Source organism: Dama dama, chromosome 15, assembly GCF_033118175.1.
Source record: "Dama dama isolate Ldn47 chromosome 15, ASM3311817v1, whole genome shotgun sequence".
In the NCBI taxonomy this organism is placed as follows: domain Eukaryota; kingdom Metazoa; phylum Chordata; class Mammalia; order Artiodactyla; family Cervidae; genus Dama; species Dama dama.
In genome coordinates, this window is record NC_083695.1 from 47,195,594 (window position 1) to 47,214,331 (window position 18,738).

The window sequence follows — 18,738 nt, forward strand, 5'->3', positions numbered from 1 at the left end:
GTGGTCAGCTTTCTAACTGCTGTGTCCTGATCTCAGAAGTCTTCGGTATTCCCCTACACCTCCCCCATGCCCAACTGCAAAACTGACTGTGGTGTGCATTCAGTAATGAGTTGAACTAAATTTAAAAATAAATTCATTCCACCTGAGGTAGTGGGTCCATAAAATTGCCTGTTTTGCACACTCACTTTTGGGGACAGGCAGAGGCAGGCTAAAGGCAGACCTCTCATTTCTGGGAGCTGAGACTACCTAGTGGCAAATTCTGCTTCCTCCTCTGCCTGGTAGGACCACTGCTCTGGGCAGAGATAGAGAGTGAGTACCTGCCATTCTCTACAGGTGGGAATGAGGGCAGATTTCAGTCGGACTGGCTTTATTTATCAGAGTACAAATACCAGAGGGATTCTCTGGGAATCAAATTGTAGGGCATGAAAGACTGGCCACAGTTGAGATATGGTGGATGATGATAGCACAAAAGTGGGATCCAGCCCCTGCCAGCCAAAATATGTGCTCCAGGGAACTCTGGAGAAGGTATGCAGGATGGCTATGGAAATGTTCTTCAAATCTAGGAATAAAATGGCCATTATTTTTTTAGAAAAAGGAAATACAGTATGTTTTTTGATGAAAGTAATGAACTATCTTTGTAGGAAGTAGAAGTTTGATACACAAATAAAACTCATAACAATGTGCAGAAAAAGCAATTAGTAAACACTTACTAATTGCCTTATATATTTTTACATTAAGAGCACATTATATGCATAATCTCCTGTCATATTTCTGTTCTCCTTACTATTATAAGATATTTTGTTGTGTAATTTCATGGTTTAAATATTTTGTCAACTGTGTAATATTTAATTATAATTATATGCCATCATTCTCTTAGTTAATCCATTATTATTGGGCATTTAGATTGCTTTCCTTCATAAATAATGCTGTAGTACATATTTTGTGCTTAATACATTAAAAAAAAGTTTTTCTTAATATAGGGACCAAAGTGTATGAACATTTTGAAACCTTTGTAACATGTTATTAAGCTACTTCCCCAAGCACTGAGTTCATTTACACGCATGCCCTTTACTCTCAAGCAGAAAATGAAATGAAATGTCTGTTTCAACAGAAACTTAGCCATCTTGGGATAGTATCTCCCAAAATATCTCCATCTTGTCCTTGCTGCTCTGCCCTGGCTCAGTCTTTCAACATCTTCTGTATGGATTGTAGTGACTGCGTCCTATCTACTATCTTTATCTCTAGTCTAACTGCCATCCCCCCACCCCATCCCCCAATTCTTTGTAGCATAGGTGGAGTCATCTGTTGCCTTACTTAAAGTCCAGGGTGGTTTACTTTTTTCCTTTTGTCCCTCTCTTCCTTTCTTCTTCTTCTTCTTTTTTTTAACAGCTTTATCGAGATGTAATTAGCATGCCATGCATTTCACTCATTTAAAGGATACATGTCAATAGTGTTTAGTAATGTAATGTTCAGAGAGTTCTGAGACTTTCACCACAGTCAATTTCAGAATATTTTCATCATCTGCATTAGCAGTCACTTCCCATTGGTGGTGGTGGTTTAGTCGCTGAGTGGTGTCTGACTCTTGTGATCCCGTGGACTGTAGTCTGTCAGGCTCCTCTGTCCATGGGATTCTCCAGACAAGAATACCAGAGTGTGTTGCCATTTCCTTCTCTCCTCCTTTTTCCAGTCAGGGCAAACAAATCTATTTTCTATCTTTACAGATTTGCCTGTCCTGGACTTTTCTTATGAGTGGAATCATACAATATATGACCTTTTGTGACTGACTTCTTTCACTTAGTATAATTTTTTCCAGGTTGATCCATGTTGCATCATGTATCAGTACTTTACTCCTTTTTGTAACTGAATAATATTCCATTTTATGGATATACCACATTGTGTTTATCTGTTCATCAGATGATGGAAATTTGAGTTAGGGCTATTATAAATAATGGTGATATGAACATTCAAATGTTTGTGTATACTTATGTTTTCATTTCTCTTCAGGAAATAACTATGAAGAGAATTGCTGGATCATTCCCCTTGATCCAGGGGGTACAAATAACTTGATGTGTTTATCATTTTGAGGAAATGCCTGATTGTTTTCCAAAGTGGTTGTACCATTCTGTGTTTTCATCAGCAATATACAAAGTTCCATTCTCTCCATATCCTCATCAACACATTATATTCTTTGTGAAGGGGTATCTCACTGTGGTTTTGATTTACACTTCCCTAGTGTTCTTGCCTGGAGAATCCCAGGGCCAGCGGATCCTGGTGGGCTGCCATCAATGGGGTCGCACAGAGTTGGATATGACAGAATTGGAAGCGACTTAGCAGCAGCAGCAGCAATTGCTAATGATGATGAGCATCTTATCTCATGTTATTGGGTCACTAGTATATATTCTTTTGAGAAATGTATATTTAGATCTTTGACTCATTAAAATGTTTAGCTAGTTTATCTTTTCATTATTGAGTTGTATGTGTTCATACATTGTTGATAGAAGCCCCTTATCAACTCTTTTATAGATACTTTGTTGCTTTCTTTTCAGTTTTTTAAATGGTTATATTTGAAGCACAAAAGTTTTTAATTTTAAGTAAGCCCAAGTTATATATATTTTCTTTTGTTGCTTGTGATTTTAGTGCCATATCCAAGAGACAGTTGCCTATGCTAAAGTCACAAAAATTTACTCCTATGTTTTCTTCTAAGAATTTTATCACCTGAGTCTTCATTTAGACCTATGGTCCATTTGCTAGTTTTTATGTATGGTATAATATAGGATCCAAATTCATTCTTTGGCATATGAATATACAGTTGTCCTGGACTGCTGAAAAGAAGATTCTTTCTCCACTGAATTGCCTTGGCATCTTTGTAAAAAGTGAATTCACCATAAATGTAAGGGTTTATTTATGGACTATCAACTTTATTCCATTGACCAATATGTGTGTCTTTTGTCAGCACCACACTGTGTTGATTACTGTAACTTTTTAGTGAGTTTTAAATTGAGAAGTGTGAATCTGCCCTTGTTCTTTATTTTCCAAGAATGTTTTGCCTATTTTGTGTCCATTGCATTTTCATATAAACTATAGGATCAACTTGTAAATTTCTGCAAAAAATAAAAGCCAACCGTGACATGATTACCACAGTCAAACCAGTAAACACATCTGTTACTTCATTAGTAACTTTTTTTTTGGGGGGTGTGGCAAGAACACTTAAGATACTCTGTTAGCACATTTCAAGTATACAAAAGAGTATTATTAACTATAGTCACCATGCTGTGCATTAGATGCCTAGAACTTATACATCTTATAGCTGAAAGTTTGTACCCTTTGACCAACCTTTCCTGATTTTCCCTACCACTGCCCTGGGTAACTACTGCTGTTCTCTCTGGCTTTGAGTTTGACTTTTTAAGATTCCACATAGAAGTGAAATCATACAGTGTTTGCTTTCTGTGTTTAGTTTGTTTTACTTGGCATGATGTTCTCCAGGTTCATCCATGTTGTCACAACTGGCAGAATTTCCTTTTTTATGGCTGAACACTATTCCATTGGGTGACGCACACACACACACATACACATATATAGGTATGTCTATATCACATTTTCTTTATTCATTCATTTATTTGTCAAAACTTAGGTTGTTTCTGTTTCTTGCTATTGTGAATAGTGTTTCAATGAACATTGAAGTACAGATATCTCTTCAAGATCCTTTCATTTCCTTTGGATATATACCCAGAAGTGGGATTGCTGGATCATATGGTAATTCTATTTTTAACTTTTTGAGGAAACTCTCTACTGTTTTCCATAGTTGCTACACCAATTTACATACCAGCAATGTACAAGGATGCCCTTTCCTCCACATCCTGACCAACACTTATCTTTTTGATAATCCTAACAAGTGTGAGGTGGTATCTCACTGTGGCTTTGATTTGCATTTCTCTGCTAAGTGATGCTGAGCATCACTTGTTGACCATTTGTTCGTCTTTGTCATCTTCAGATCCTTTGCCTATTTTTAAATTGGACATTTTGTTTTGTTTTTCTACAGAGTTGTACGAGTTCCTTGTCCCTTGTATAGCTTGAAGGTTAACCAGACAGACTGTCGCCCGACAGGCTCCTCTGCCCATGGAATTCTCCAGGTAAGAATACTGGAGTGGGTTGCCTTTATCTTCTCCAGGGAATCTTCCCAACCCAGGGATTTAACCCAGATCTTCTGCACTGTGGGCAGATTCTTTACCATCTGAGCCACCAGGGAAGCCCCTTTTATCAGATACATGGTTTACAAATATTTCTCCCATTTGGTAGGTGGCCATTTCATCTAGTTAACTGTTTCCTTTGCTGTGCAGAAGTTTTTAGTTTGATATAGTCCTATTTTATTTTTACCTTTGTTGTCCTGTGTGGTGTCATATCCAGAAATCATTGCCAAGACAGATTTTAGACAGCTTTTCCCCTATGTTTTCTCCTACAGTTTTGTGACTTCACATCTTACATTTAGGTCTTTAATCCATCTTGAGTTGATTTTGCATATAGTGTAAGATAAGGATCTGACTTCATTTTGCTTATGGATATCCAGTTTTCCCAACATCATTTAATGAAGAGGCTTTTCCTTCGCCATTGGTGTTCTTTCTACCCTTTTCATAGGTTAGTTGACATGTATATACATATATATATACACACACACACACACACACACACACATTTATTTCTGAACTCTCTACTCTGTTCCATTGATCTATGTGTCTGTTTTTATGCCAGTATCATACTGTTTTGATTATTATAACTTTGTAATATAATTTGATACCAAAAATACCTCCATATTTGCTCCTGTTTCTCAAGATTGCTTTGGCTGTTTGTGGTTCCATATGAATTTTTGGATCATTTTCTTTATTTCTGGGAAAAGTCCTATTGCAATTTTGATAGGGATTGCCTTGATTCTGTACATTATTTTGTGTAGGTTGGAAGTTAATCCCTTATCATATATATATATATATATATATATATATATAAATCTTCACAATTTTAATTCTTTTAATCTGAGAACATGGAGTATCTTTCCATTTTTTGGTGTCTTCAATTTCTTTTATTATAATCTTACAGTTTTTGATGATCTTTTGCCTCCTTGGTTAAATTTATCAGTATGTATTTTTTCTCTTTTGGCATCACTGTAAATGGAATTGGTTTATAATTTTATTTTCAGATTGCTTGTTGCTAGTTTATAGAAAAACATTTGACTAACTGCCTTGGCCAGAATCTCCAGCACAAGACAGAATCTAAGTGTTGAAGGCAAGCACCCTTGTCTTGTTCCTAATTTAATACATGTGTCTTTTAAATCAGTTAAAAGGAGAAAGGAAAAAATATATGCTTGTACTGAATTATACTGTATTTTATAATTACCCATATAATTAAATTTACTGGTTCTCTTGGTTTTTATGGGTGGGTTCAAATTATTGTCTGATGTCACTTGCTTCATCCTGAAAAACTTGTTTTAGTGTTTCTTTTAGGGTTAGCCTGCTACCTATGAATTCTCTCTGTGAGTGTCTTTATTTCAGCTTCATCTTTGTAAAGTAGTTTTGCTAGATGTGCGATTCTTTTTATTATTGTGTATAAATACATAAACTAAATTTATAATTAAAAAATTTTATTTTAATGAAAGTTTCTTTTTACTGTCACAAAACACATATAAAATAAAATTTACTACTATTTGCATAATTTTTAGGTGTAAATTTTAGGTGTAAATTTTTAGGTGTAAACTGTAGTTCAGTTCAGTTCAGTTGCTCAGTCATGTCCGACTCCTTGTCACCCCATGAATCGCAGCATGCCAGGCCTCCCTGTCCATCACCAACTCCTGGAGTTTACTCAAACCCATGTCCATCGAGTCGGTGATGCCATCCAGCCATCTCATCCTCTGTCGTCCTCTTCTCCTGCCCCCAATCCCTCCCAGCATCAGGGTCTTTTCCAATGAGTCAACTCTTTGCATGAGGTGGCCAAAGTACTGGAGTTTCAGCTTCAGCATCAGTCCTTCCAATGAACACCCAGGACTGATCTCCTCTAGGATGGACTGGTTGGATCTCCTTGCAGTCCAAGGGACTCTCAAGAATCTTCTCCAACACCACAGTTCAAAAGCATCAATTTTTTGGTGCTCAGCTTTCTTCACAGTCCAACTCTCACATCCATACATGACCGCTGGAAAAACCATAGCCTTGACCAGACAGACTTTGTTGGCAAAGTAATGTCTCTGCTTTTTAATATGCTATGAGGTTGGTCATAACTTTCCTTCCAAGGAGTAAGCGTCTTTTAATTTCATGGCTGCAGTCACCATCTGCAGTGATTTTGGAGTCTGACACTGTTTCTACTGTTTCCCCATCTATTTCCCATAAGGTGATGGGACCAGATGCCATGATCTCAGTTTTCTGAATGTTAAGCTTTAAGCCCACTTTCTCACTCTCCTCTTTCACTTTCACCAAGAGGCTTTTTAGTTCCTCTTCACTTTCTGAAGGGTGGTGTCATCTGCATATCTGAGGTTACTGATATTTCTCCCGGCAATACAGTCGGTGGCTTTAAGTACATTATGATGTTTTGCCTCCCTCTCCAGAACTTTTTCAGCTTTCCAAATGGAAACTCTGTATCCATGAAACAGTTACTCTCTATTCCCTCCTGTCTATGGCCCCTGGCATCACCAATTTATTTTGTATTTATGAACTTGAAGTATTCTAAATACCTCCTAGATGTGAATCATACAATATTTGTCCTTTTGTGTCTGGCTTACTTCACTTAGCATAATGTCTAACATGTTTCGTAGCATGTGTCAGTTCATTCCTTTTTTTAAGGCTGAACAATATTCCAGTATACCGTATTTTGTTTATCCATTCCCTGTTGATGAACATTTGGGTTGTTTTTACCTTTCGGCTATTGTGAATATTGCTGCTATGGACATTGGTGTAAAATATCTGTTCCAATCCCTGCTTTCAGTTTTTTGGAATGTATACTCAGAAGTTGAGTTGCTGGATCATATGGTAATTCTGTGTTTAACTTTTTTGATTATACATGTATATGTATGTATCTATATTCTTTCTTGAATTCTTTTCCTTTGTAGTTTATTATAAGATATTGAGTATTGTTTCCTGTGCTAACAGTAAACGCATGCTGTTTATTTTACATATAGCAGCATGCATCTGTTAATCCCACACTCCCTATTTATCCTTCTCCACACTGACCCTTTGGCAACTATAAGTTTGTTTCCTATGTGTCTTTGATCCATTTTGATTTAATTTTTGTATGTGGTGTAGGATAAGTTTTCAACCTTTGCTGATATAACACTGTTTTGATTACTTTGGAATAAGAATTTAAATCAGGAATTGTGGTGCTTCCAGCTTTATTTTTCTTTTGCAAGATTATTTGGCTATTCAAGGTCCCTTGCCATTCCATATGAATTTTGGGATGGACTTTCTGTTTCTGTAAAAAAAAAATTGTGGGGATTTTAATAGGGATTGGATTGAATATATACATTGTTTTGGGTAGTATTGTCATCTTAACAAGATTAACATGAGATGTTTATTTTATTTGTGTCTCTATTTTTTTTTTCAACAATGTTTTGTAGTTTTCTGTGTACCAGTCTTTTATCTCTTTGGTTGATCTTATTTCAAAGTATTTTATTCTTTTTGATGTTATTGTAAGTGGAATTGCTTTCTTAATTTCCTTTTTAAATAGTTCGTTATTGTATGGACATGTAACAGTTGTTGCATGTTGTGTTGTTGTTGTGTGTTGATTTTTTACTGTGGTTGTATTTTTTAAATATATTTATTTTATTGAAGTATAGTTGACTTAAGTGTTTCCGGTGCACAGCAAGGTGATTCAGTTATACAAATACATATATATTATTTTTTAAATTATTTTCCATCATGGGTTATTACAGATATTGACTACAGTTTCCTATGCTATACAGCAAACCTTTGTTGCATATCTATTTTTGAATTAGAAATCTAGCATTCTATTCATACTAAGTCAAACAAGTGGAATAAAAATGTCATAATTTTTTTAGTTAGGCAAAAATTCATAAGTTTTCTAAAATGTACTATCTTGGTGTCTCAGATGATAAAGCGTCTGCCTGAAAAGTGGGAGACCTGGTTTGATCCCTGGGTTGGGAAGATCCCCTGGAGAAGGAAATGGCAACCCACTCCAGTACTCTTGTCTGGAAAATACCATGGATGGAGGAGCCTGGTAGGCTACAGTCCATGTGGTTGCAAAGAGTCGGATGCAACTGAGCAACTTCACTTTCCCTTTTCACTTTCACTTATACATATATATCTTCATGACCCAGATGATCATGATGGTGTGATCACTCACCTAGAGCCAGACATCCTGGAATGTGAAGTCAAGTGAAGCATCGCTACAAACAAAGCTAGTGGAGGTGATGGAATTCCAGTTGAGCTATTTCAAATCCTAAAAGATGATGCTGTGAAAGTGCTGCACTCAATATGCCAGCAAATTCGGAAAACTCAGCAATAGCCACAAGACTGGAAAAGGTCAGTTTTCATTCCAATCCCAAAGAAAGGCAATGCCAAAGAATGCTCAAACTACCGCACAATTGAACTCATCTCACGCGCTAGTAAAGTAATTCTCAAAATTCTCCAAGCCAGGGTTGAACAATACATGAACCGTGAACTTTCAGATGTTCAAGCTGGATTTAGACAAGGCAGAGGAACCAGAGATCAAATTGCCAACATCTGCTGGATCATTGAAAAAGCAAGAGAGTTCCAGAAAAACACCTATTTCTGCTTTATTGACTATGCCAAAGGCTTTGACTGTGTGCATCACAACAAACTGTGGAAAATTCTTCGAGAGATAGAAATACCAGACTACCTGACCTGCCTCCTGAGAAATCTGTATGCAGGTCAGAAAGCAACAGTTAGAACTGGACATGGAACAACAGACTAGTTCCAAATAGGAAAGGGAGTATGTCAAGGCTGTATATTGTCACCCTGCTTATTTAACTTACATGCAGAGAACATCATGAGAAATGCTGGGCTGGATGAAGCGCAAGCTGGAATCAAGATTGCTGGGAGAAATATCAATAACCTCAGATATGCAGATGACACCACCCTTATGGCAGAAAGTGAAGAACTAAAGAGCCCCTTGATGAAAGTGAAAGAGGAGAGTGAAAACGTTGGCTTAAAGCTCAACATTCAGAAAACAAAGATCATGGTGTCTGGTCCCATCACTTCATGGCAAATAGATGGGGAAACAGTGGAAACAGTGAGAGACTTTATTTTCTTGGGATCCAAAATCACTGAAGATGGTGACTGCAGCCATGAAATTAAAAGACGCTTACTCCTTGGAAGGAAAGTTATGACCAACTTAGATAGCATATTAAAAAGCAGACATTACTTTGCAACAAATGTCTGTCTAGTCAAGGCTATGATTTTTCCAGTAGTCATGTATGGATGTGAGAGTTGGACTATAAAGAAAGCTGAGCACCGAAGAATTGATGGTTTTGAACTGTGGTGTTGGAGAAGACTCTTGAGAGTCCCTTGGACTGCAAGGAGATCCAACCAGTTCATCCTAAAGGAAATCAGTCCTGAATATTCATTGGAAGGACTGATGCTGAAGCTGAAACTCCAATAATTTGGCCACCTGATGTGAAGAGCTGACTCATTGGAAAAGACCCTGATGCTGGGAAAGATTGAAGGTGGGAGGAGAAGGGGATAACAGAGGATGAGATGGTTGGATGGCATCACTGACTCAATGGACATGAGTTTGAGTAAACTCCGGGAGTTGGTGATGGACATGGAGCCCTGGCGTGCTTCAGTCCATGGAGTCGCAAAGAGTCGGACATGACTGAGCAACTGAACTGAACTGAACTGAACTGATACATATATATGTATACAAAAGCTTTCTACTACACTTGATAAAAGCTTGAGAAAGAACATTAAAAAAAAAGAAGAGATGGAGAAATTGGAGAACATATACTAAATGAAATGGGAGCCCTGAATTTGAAATAGAAAAAGTGAAACAAACTAGATAAAAGTAAAAGATCATCATATAGTCCGGTTGTTTTTAAACATGACTGCTCATGAGAAACATATCTGGAGCTCTGGTGAAAAAAAGCAATAACTGGGCATTGTATTTTTCAAAAATTTCAAGATAATTCTGATATGTATCTAGATTTTTAAAAGTGATTGCAGGTTTTTCTCTTAGATCCTAGTTTTGGTGATGTAGAATTCTATTATTTTTCTGTTGACCAATCACGATACAATGGTTTAGTGAGTATAGTTACATAATCATAATGTTTATCAGTTTTCACAATCAATAGCCAGATAAAAATAAAAGACAATTACAACTGCAAGCCATAATGGGAACATGATTAACAATTTAGAATAATTGCATACAACTTGGGGGCGGGCATCAAGCAGAGTGATGTGGTGAGTGGAAGTGCATACATGCACATGTTTTCATCCACCCAGTCAGTCTATGTCTTTTGGTTGGTGCATTTAATCCATTTATGTTTAAGATAATTATCGATATGTATGATCCTGTTACTGTTTTCTTAATTGTTCGGGGTTATTTTCTGTAGATCTTTTCCTTCTCTTGTGTTTTCTGTCTAGAGAAGTTCCTTTAGCATTTGTTGTAAAGTTGGTTGGGTGGTGCTGAATTCTCTTAACTTTTGTCTGGAAAGCTTTTGATTTCTCCATCAAATCTGAAGGGGAGTCTCGCTGGGTAGAGTATTCTTGGTAGTAGGTTCTTCCCTTTCATTACTTTAAATATATCATGCCGTTTCCTTCTGGCTTATAGAGTTTCTGTTGAGAGATCAGCTGATAGCCCGATGGGAGTTCCCTTGTATGTTATTTGTGATTTTTCCCTTGTTGCTTTTAATATTTTATCTCTGTCTTTAATTTTTATCAGTTTGATTACTGTGTTCTCAGTGTGTTGCTCCTTGGGTTTATCCTTTCTGGGACTCTATGTGCTTCCTGGACTTGATTGACTATTTCCTTTCCCATGTTCAGGAAGTTTTCAGCTATTATCTCTTCAAATATTTTCTCAGGTCCTCTCTCTCTCTCTGCTGTTGGGGACCCCTATAATGTGAATGTTGGTGCATTTAATGTCACCCCAGAGGTCTCTTGGGCTGTCTTCATTTCATTATTTTTTCTATATTGTGTTCTGTGGCAGTGATTTCCACCATACTGTCCTCCAGGTCATTTTTCTGTTCTTCTGCCTCAGTCATTCTGCTATTGATTCCTTCTAGTGTATTATTCCTCTCTGTTTGTTCTTTAGTTCTTCTAGGTCTTTGGTAAACATTTCTTGCATCTTCTCAATCTTGGCCTCCATTCTTTTCCCGAGATCCTGGATCATCTTCACTATCATTGTTCTGAATTTTTTTCTGGAAGGTTGTCTATCTTCACTTCATTTAGTTGCTTTTCTGGGGTTTTATCTTGTCCCTTTCTCTGGGACATAACTTTCTGCTTTTTCATCATGATTAACTTTCTGTAAAATGGTTTTTGTTTTCGCTGCTGTGAGACTGTGCTTCTTGTTTCTTCTGTCTGCCCTCTGAGAGGTGAGGCTAAGAGGCTTGTGTAAACTTCTTGATGGGATGGAGTGGTGATGGGAAAAACTGGGTCTTGCTCTGGTGGGCAGGGCCTTGCTCAGTAAAGTTTTAATCCAATTATCTGCTGATGGATGGGATTGCACTTCCTCCCTATAGTTGGCCTGAGATGACCCAGTCCTAGGGTCTATGGGCTCTTCAGTAGGGTTAATGGCAAACTCCAAGAGGGTTTACACAAGGGGGAGCTTCCAGTGCCCCCATTCCTGTGGTTAGCCCTTGTCCACCCATGCCTCCACAGGAGGTCTCCAACACTAGAAAGTAGTTTTGGTTCAGTCTCTTGTGGAGTCACTGCTCCTCTCCTCTGGGTCTTGGTGTATGCAACGTTTTGTTTGTGCCCTTCAAGACTGGAATCTCTGTTTCTCTCAGTCCCCTGGAAGGTCTATAGTCAAATATTTCTGGCTCTCAAGGCCGTTCCCTGGGGAGGGAATCCCCTTTGTTGGATCCCCAGGCTGAAAGCCTGATGTGGGTTTCAGAACCTTCACAATAGTGTGAGTATTTCTTTAGAATTATTGTTCTCCAGTCTGTGGGTTACTTACCTAGAGGGTATGGGATTTGATTTTATCATGATTGCCCCCGTCCTACTATCTCTCTGTGGCTTCTTCTTTGTCTTTGAAAGTGGCGTATCTTTTTTTTTTTTTGGTGGGTTCCCGCATCCTCCTGTCAATGGTTGTTCAACAACTAGTTGCAATTTTGGTGCTCTTGCAGGAGGAGATGAGTGTATGCCCTTCTACTCCACTATCTTGAACTGGAAGCTCCTGTATGTTGATTTTGTATGCTTCAGCTTTGCTGAATTCAATTATTTTTTCTAACATTTTATATTTGGGGGGGGGTGTAGAATCTTTAGGGTTTTCTACATATAAGATCATGTCATCTGTTAGGAAAGATAATTTTATTTCTTCCTTTCCAATTTGGATGCCTTCTATTTCTTTTCTTTGCCTAATTACTTTGGCTAGCACTTCATATACCATATTGAATGGATGTAAGATTCTTTATTGACAGTTTTTCCCCTCAATACTTTGAATCTCCATCTCACTGCCTCCTGGCTGCTATTGTTTCTAGTGAGAAGCTAGTTGTTAACCTAACTGAGGTTTCATTGTGTGTGGCAAGTTGTTTTCTCTTGCTGTTTTCAACATTTTCTCTTTACCTTTCAACATTTTGACCATAAGGTATCTGAGTGTAGATTTCTTTGTGTTTACCCTTCTTACATTTCCTCAAGCTTCTTGGATGTGTAGATTAATATTTTTCATCAAATTTGGGGATCTTCAACCGTTACTTCTTTGAATATTTTTTTCTGTACATTTCTCTTTCTCCTCTCCTTCGAATGTTCTTAGTGGTGTATGTAGGGATGTTTAATGGTTTCCCATGTTACTCTGAACCCACTCTGGTATTCTTGCCTGGAAAACTTCATGGACAGTGGAGCCTGGTGGGCTACAGTCCATGGGATCACAAAAGAGTCAGACACTACTTAGCGACTAAACAACAACAATATTACTCGGAGGTTCTGTTCATTATTCTTTATTCTTTTTTCTCTTTTGATCTTCAGACTTTATAGTCTCTGTTGGTCTGCCTTCAAGTTCTTTGATTATTTCTTCTACTAGCTCAAGTCTACTATTGATCCCTTGTAGTGAAATTTTTATTTTGATTGTACTTTTTAACTTTAGAATTTTTGTGTTTTTATTGATATTCTCTAATTAACAAGACATTTTGTCATGATTTCCTTTAGTCTTTAAGCGTGGTTCCCTTTAGTGTTTTGAACATTTAAAAAATTGTTGCTTTGATGTTTCTATGCTATGTCTTATATCTGGACTCTTTCAAAGGGGGTTTCTGTTGCTTGCCTTGTTTCTTCTATATGGGTCATTTTATGTTCAGAACAGGATGTTTTAAATAATAAATTTTTTTAAAAAAAAGAAATTCTGGATACTCGTTTCTGTCTCATCATCCAGAGTTGTCATTTGATTATTTATTTTTTATTGATTTGATTGACTTGCCTGTAACATATATGAAGTCTATTTCACTTGCAATGTGGCGAATGCTCTGATGTCACTCTTCAGGGGAACAGCCTTGGGCATGTGTATTCTTAAGGTGGGATGACAGGATTTTAGCAGTGCTTTCTTTGTCTCCCTGATCTGTTCAATTTTTCTGCCTCTTTTGGCATCACACTCCACTGTTAAGCTCCACTGAATACTGGTTAATTGCTCTCTGAGGCATAAATTGCTCCACAGTCTAACCTGAGTTAGTGAAGAAGAACTAAAGAACCTCTTGATGAAAGTGAAAGAGGAGAGTGAAAAAGTTGACTTAAAGCTCAACATTCAGAAAACTAAGATCATGGCATCCGGTCCCATCACTTCATGGCAAATAGATGAGGAAACAGTGGAAATAGGAAGAGACTTTATTTTCTTGGACTCCAAAATCACTGCAGATGGTGACTGCAGCCATGAAATTAAAAGACACTTACTCCTTGGAAGGAAAGTTATGACCAACCTAGACAGCATATTAAAATGCAGAGACATTACTTTGCTAGCAAAGGTCCATCTCGTCAAGGCTATGGTTTTTCCAGTAGTCATGTATGGATGTGAGAGTTGGACTATAAAGAAAGCTGAGCACAGAAGAATTGATGCTTTTGAACTGTGGTGTTGGAGAAGACTTTTGAGAGTCCCTTGGTTGCAAGGAGATCAACCAGTCCATCCTAAAGGAGATAAGTCCTGAGTGTTCATTGGAAGGACTGATACTGAAGCTGAAACTCCAGTACTTTGGCCACCTGATGTGAAGAGATGACTCATTTGAAAAGATCCTGATGCTGGGAAAGATTGAGGGTGGGAGGAGAAAGGGATAACAGAGGATGAGATGGTTGGATGCATCACTGACTCACTGGAGATGAGTTTGAGTAAACTCTGGGAGTTGGTGATGGACAGGGAGGCCTGGTGTGCTGTGATCCATGGGGTCATGAAGAGTCGGATACGACTGAGTGACTGAACTGAGCTGAACTTACAGGAGTAGTCTTTGAAACCTGCCTTTGAATTTTGTTTAAACCTAGGAAGTCTCTCCTTAACTGTCTCCTTACTTAGTTTCTCTTACATATGTCTAGTTGGTTTATGGTTTAGACTGTTGTTCTCATAAAGCTGCCATTCTCTTCTTAATTGCTTACCACCAAAATCTCCCATTTTTGAACAGAACAGGGTTGAACTTCCCCATGGTCTCTTCCAAATAAAGGTAGTCCCCTTAGGGAGATGCATGGAGGTCTTTGCTGTCCTACCTCTCTCTATGTGAGCAGATTCTCCATGCCACTGCTCTTGACCTGGGTTGGAGGCAGTGGCGTACTTTTCTCAGATGGATTTCCTTATTTATGAGTAGGGCAGTAGCCCTTGTTCTTCTGCATCTCCTGGTATGGAACCATTTCTTTTGGCATGTAATTTCCACCCTATAAGTGATCCAAGGTGAGATCATTCAAGGTCCATTCTTTTCAGTCTGCTGCACCTGGGATAGTTTCTAAGTGTAGAGGTTGAGTGGAAGAAAGGAGCTTCAAGACTTTTCTGCCAAGCTTGCCTGGAATAGACCTTTGGCAATGTAGAGCCAGATGAGATGAGAAATGGTGATTGCTCCTCAGGGTGAAACTATAACTCTAGTCTGGGAACCAGGTAACAGGGCAGCCCTATCTTCTTGGCCACACATCATCAGAGTAGAATTTTGATTTCACTGGGCTGGGTGGAAAGGAGGGAGAAAGCATGTCAAGGCTTAAATGTCATAGACTCTCACTTCTCTTACTGCGATTAACAGATTTTCTTGGATAAATGTGTCTTCATTTGCTACATGCCTTTAGGACAATTTCCACTCACTTTAATATTTTTTGTTTTGTTTTAATTTTCACAAGTTATGATTGTTTCACTCTGGAGAATGTTTGTGGAGCTCTTCATGTTATTGTTTTGGAAATATTTCTTGCATCCTTACTCCCATAACCTGAAGAGTGAATTCCTTATTTTATTTTCCCCAAATGAAATCCTGTAAGGAAACAGATAAAAGTGGAGACACTCTGGTTGAATATAAACTCAACTAATGTTCTTGGCTTTTCTCTTGTTTCATCCCTCCCCCTCATCCCTATCCTCTCAGTCATTTATGCAGGTGGAAACACACTTTGAGAATCATTTGCCTTTAAGATAAAGTATTTACTTTGTGCACTGGACCTTTACTATCTTCTACCTTCCCTCATCCACTCACTTCTTTACATTTCCATGTGTATCTGAAGGAGTTTCTTCAGAGAAACAGCCAGAAGGATATGTGTACAAATGAAGAGATTTATTACAGATTGTCTTATGTGATTGTAAGAGCTGGGTAAGCCTGACTCTTGTGGGTCCCGCTATCAGGAAGGCAGGCTGGAAACTCTCAGGCAGGTGCTGATGCTGCTGGAATGTCTGTTTTCTTAGGGAAAACTCATTTCTGTACTTAAAGCCTTTCAAAGGACTGAATCAGTTCCACCCAGATAATCCAGGATAATGTTTTCTAACATAAAGTCAGTTGATTATAGATATTAATTATGTCTTCAAAATATCTTCATAGAAATACCTAGACCAGAGTTTGACTGAATAACTAAGTACTGTAGCCTAGCCATGTTGATGAATAAAGCTGACCTACTGTGCTTCACCTATTCTGTTCTTTCTTGAACACTCTACATTTTCTTATCCCATGAAATTCTGGCACATTTCTTTCCCTTGGTAGGAAATACTCCTATTCTTCTTTGTCTCTGGACTTCCTCATCCAAAAACCTGCACTAATGTGCTTCTTCCATGTAGCCCTACTTGATTTCCCCAGGCAGAGTTAACTGCATGTATTCTGAGTTCTCACGACTTCGGCTCTTGCCATAATTTGGAGTATTGCCTCTCCATCTTGTCAGTATTTGCTATTGTCTCCATTTTCTTTAACATATTCTGAAGTACTTGAGGGCAGGGATTGTCTTATTCATGTCTTGGTCTCCAGCACAATGCCAGTCATAGAGAAGCTATAAATAATTCCTAGGTAGGCTCTTACTGGAGAGCCTGAAATTTGCTAAGAAAGTATGTTGTTGTTTTTTTTTCCATGACGTGTGGCATGTGGGCTCTTAGTTCCCCAACCAGGGATTGAACCTACGTCCCCTGCGTTGGAAGGGTGAAGTCTTAATCACTGGACCACCAGGAAAGTTTTGGAAAGTATGGTTTTTGTGGTTGGCAGAGCAGACAGGCAGCATGAGCCTAAACTCAAGAGAATAACTCTAACTTCCCCTCTAGTTGGTCATGTGATGCCATGAGTCATGGAGTGGAACTGGTGACATGTCCACAGGAAGCCCTGCAGCGACGGCATTCCTAACTGCAACAGGACGAACACTCCTGCAGGACAACAGCCCTGATGCTCTAGCTGGCCAAGAACATCACTGGGCATGGGTCCTTTAAGCAGTCCGTTTTCTCTGGAGGATGTTTTGTAGGACCATTCTGTCTTCTGGCTCCAAATGTTTATAGCTCATTTCAATTTCACCCTGACCCATTTGCTGTTAAACAGAATTAAACATTGTCTACCATTGAACACTATAAAGCAATGCTCATTCATTGGGGATTTAGAGAAAGAAAAAAATAAGTCTTGTCCAGACATCCATCCCTGCACCAGAGTCCTAGGATAGATGTTTTCATAATTCTGACCGACTTCCCCTCAGGGTAGATATTATCAACTCCTCCCAGCTTCATTGTTTATTTGTTGCCATTTGTTCTCTCCCAGGAAGAACAAGAGGGATAAAACTAAGTCTTATGAAGCATCAGTGTCTTTCTTTGTAAGGATCCTGCTGAAAGGATAACAATGAAATGTCTATTTTACCTTCTTCAGTCTGTGATGGGAGCTCAGACACTTTTGATGAGAGCCTCCCCTTCCCTCATTTTCTCCCTCTTTGTGCTTTTCAGAATAGGATCAGACTCTAGCTGATTGGTCTGTCTCCTCTCCCTCAAGGCTGTTAAGTAAGAAGCTGGGTGGGGAAACCCACACTGCATTACCTTGCCTTATGCTCTCCTTTCCTAAGACCAGGGTAGGTTTACTATCTGCAGCTCAGTTCAGCTACTCTATTTATATACTCGGAAGGAGAAGCTAATGAAGGTTTTTTCCTTTGAAACTTCTCGACTAAGTACAAAGATACTTGTTGACCCATGAAGGACAAGATTCAAATAGAATTTGTGATTAGTATGTTTTTTTCAATAAAGAGAATAATTCAAATTGTGATTAGTGTGTTTTTCAAAAAAGAGAACAAGTCAAATTCTCAGACTGAAATGTGTCTAAATTTTTTTTTATCCCAAGATTAATCACAGAAGACTAAGTCTATGAGCTTGGATTGAACAAGCATAAGAGAAATAATTTACTCCAAAAATCTGAGCATCTCTCTCTTTCCTCAGAGTCCTGCCCTAATGCCATCTGAAAGGACCACAGGCTGTCTTTATCTCTTAATACCCTTATGAACTTTCTTCATTGCACTTACTTAACATTGTCTTCTGTTTTTCCTTGTTTATCAGCTGTATCTCCCACTAGAGGCTGAGCAATGTGAGATCTTAACAATTCTGTTCACTTTCATACATGTGATCCCCATGATGACTTGTAGTGATAAGTAGGTAGGGAAAAAGGGAACTAATAATTTTTTAGGTACTCTGTGCTAAGAAATTTTACATACTCTAGCTCATGTATGCTTTTAACCCCCCAGCAAGTAAATAAATTACTCAGTTTTACAGAGAAAGAAGCCCAAATTAAAATATCCCCTGAATAGCAGTGTGTGTATGTTTGTATATATATGGATGTGTGTGATTTAAATGTCTAAAGTATGGGAGAAGTGCAGTCAGTATTCAAGAAAGTTCCAAAAAATCTTAAAGAAGAAAAATCATCCTGTATGATTAAAAACCCAGTACCTGAAAGTGTCAATCATGTGTGTGATGTTAGCTAACCTTTACTTGGGTTACATGCTGCCAGGCGCTGTGCCGAGCATCTTATTTGGGCAGGTACTATTCTGACCCTCATTTTACAGATGGCAAAACTGGGATAAAGAGGGACCAAAGAGCATTCCCAGAGTCACACAGCTAGTGAGTGACGGAGCTGGGATTTGAATCTTGGCAGTCTAACCACAGGATCCTAGCTCTTAACCAAAGATGTGGGTGAGA

The 18,738-nt window shown here is 38.3% G+C and overlaps 1 protein-coding gene across 1 annotated transcript in view; it reads left to right on the forward strand.

The window, feature by feature from the left end:
* Positions 1–4,043: 4,043 nt before the first annotated feature.
* The window catches only part of LOC133070684 (olfactory receptor 6C4-like), a 65,230-nt gene continuing 50,535 nt past the window's right edge, over positions 4,044–18,738 (forward strand). The window contains exon 1 of the transcript XR_009696197.1: positions 4,044–4,130. The gene's annotated coding sequence lies outside the window, so the exon portion shown is untranslated. The remainder of the gene's footprint in view (positions 4,131–18,738) is intronic.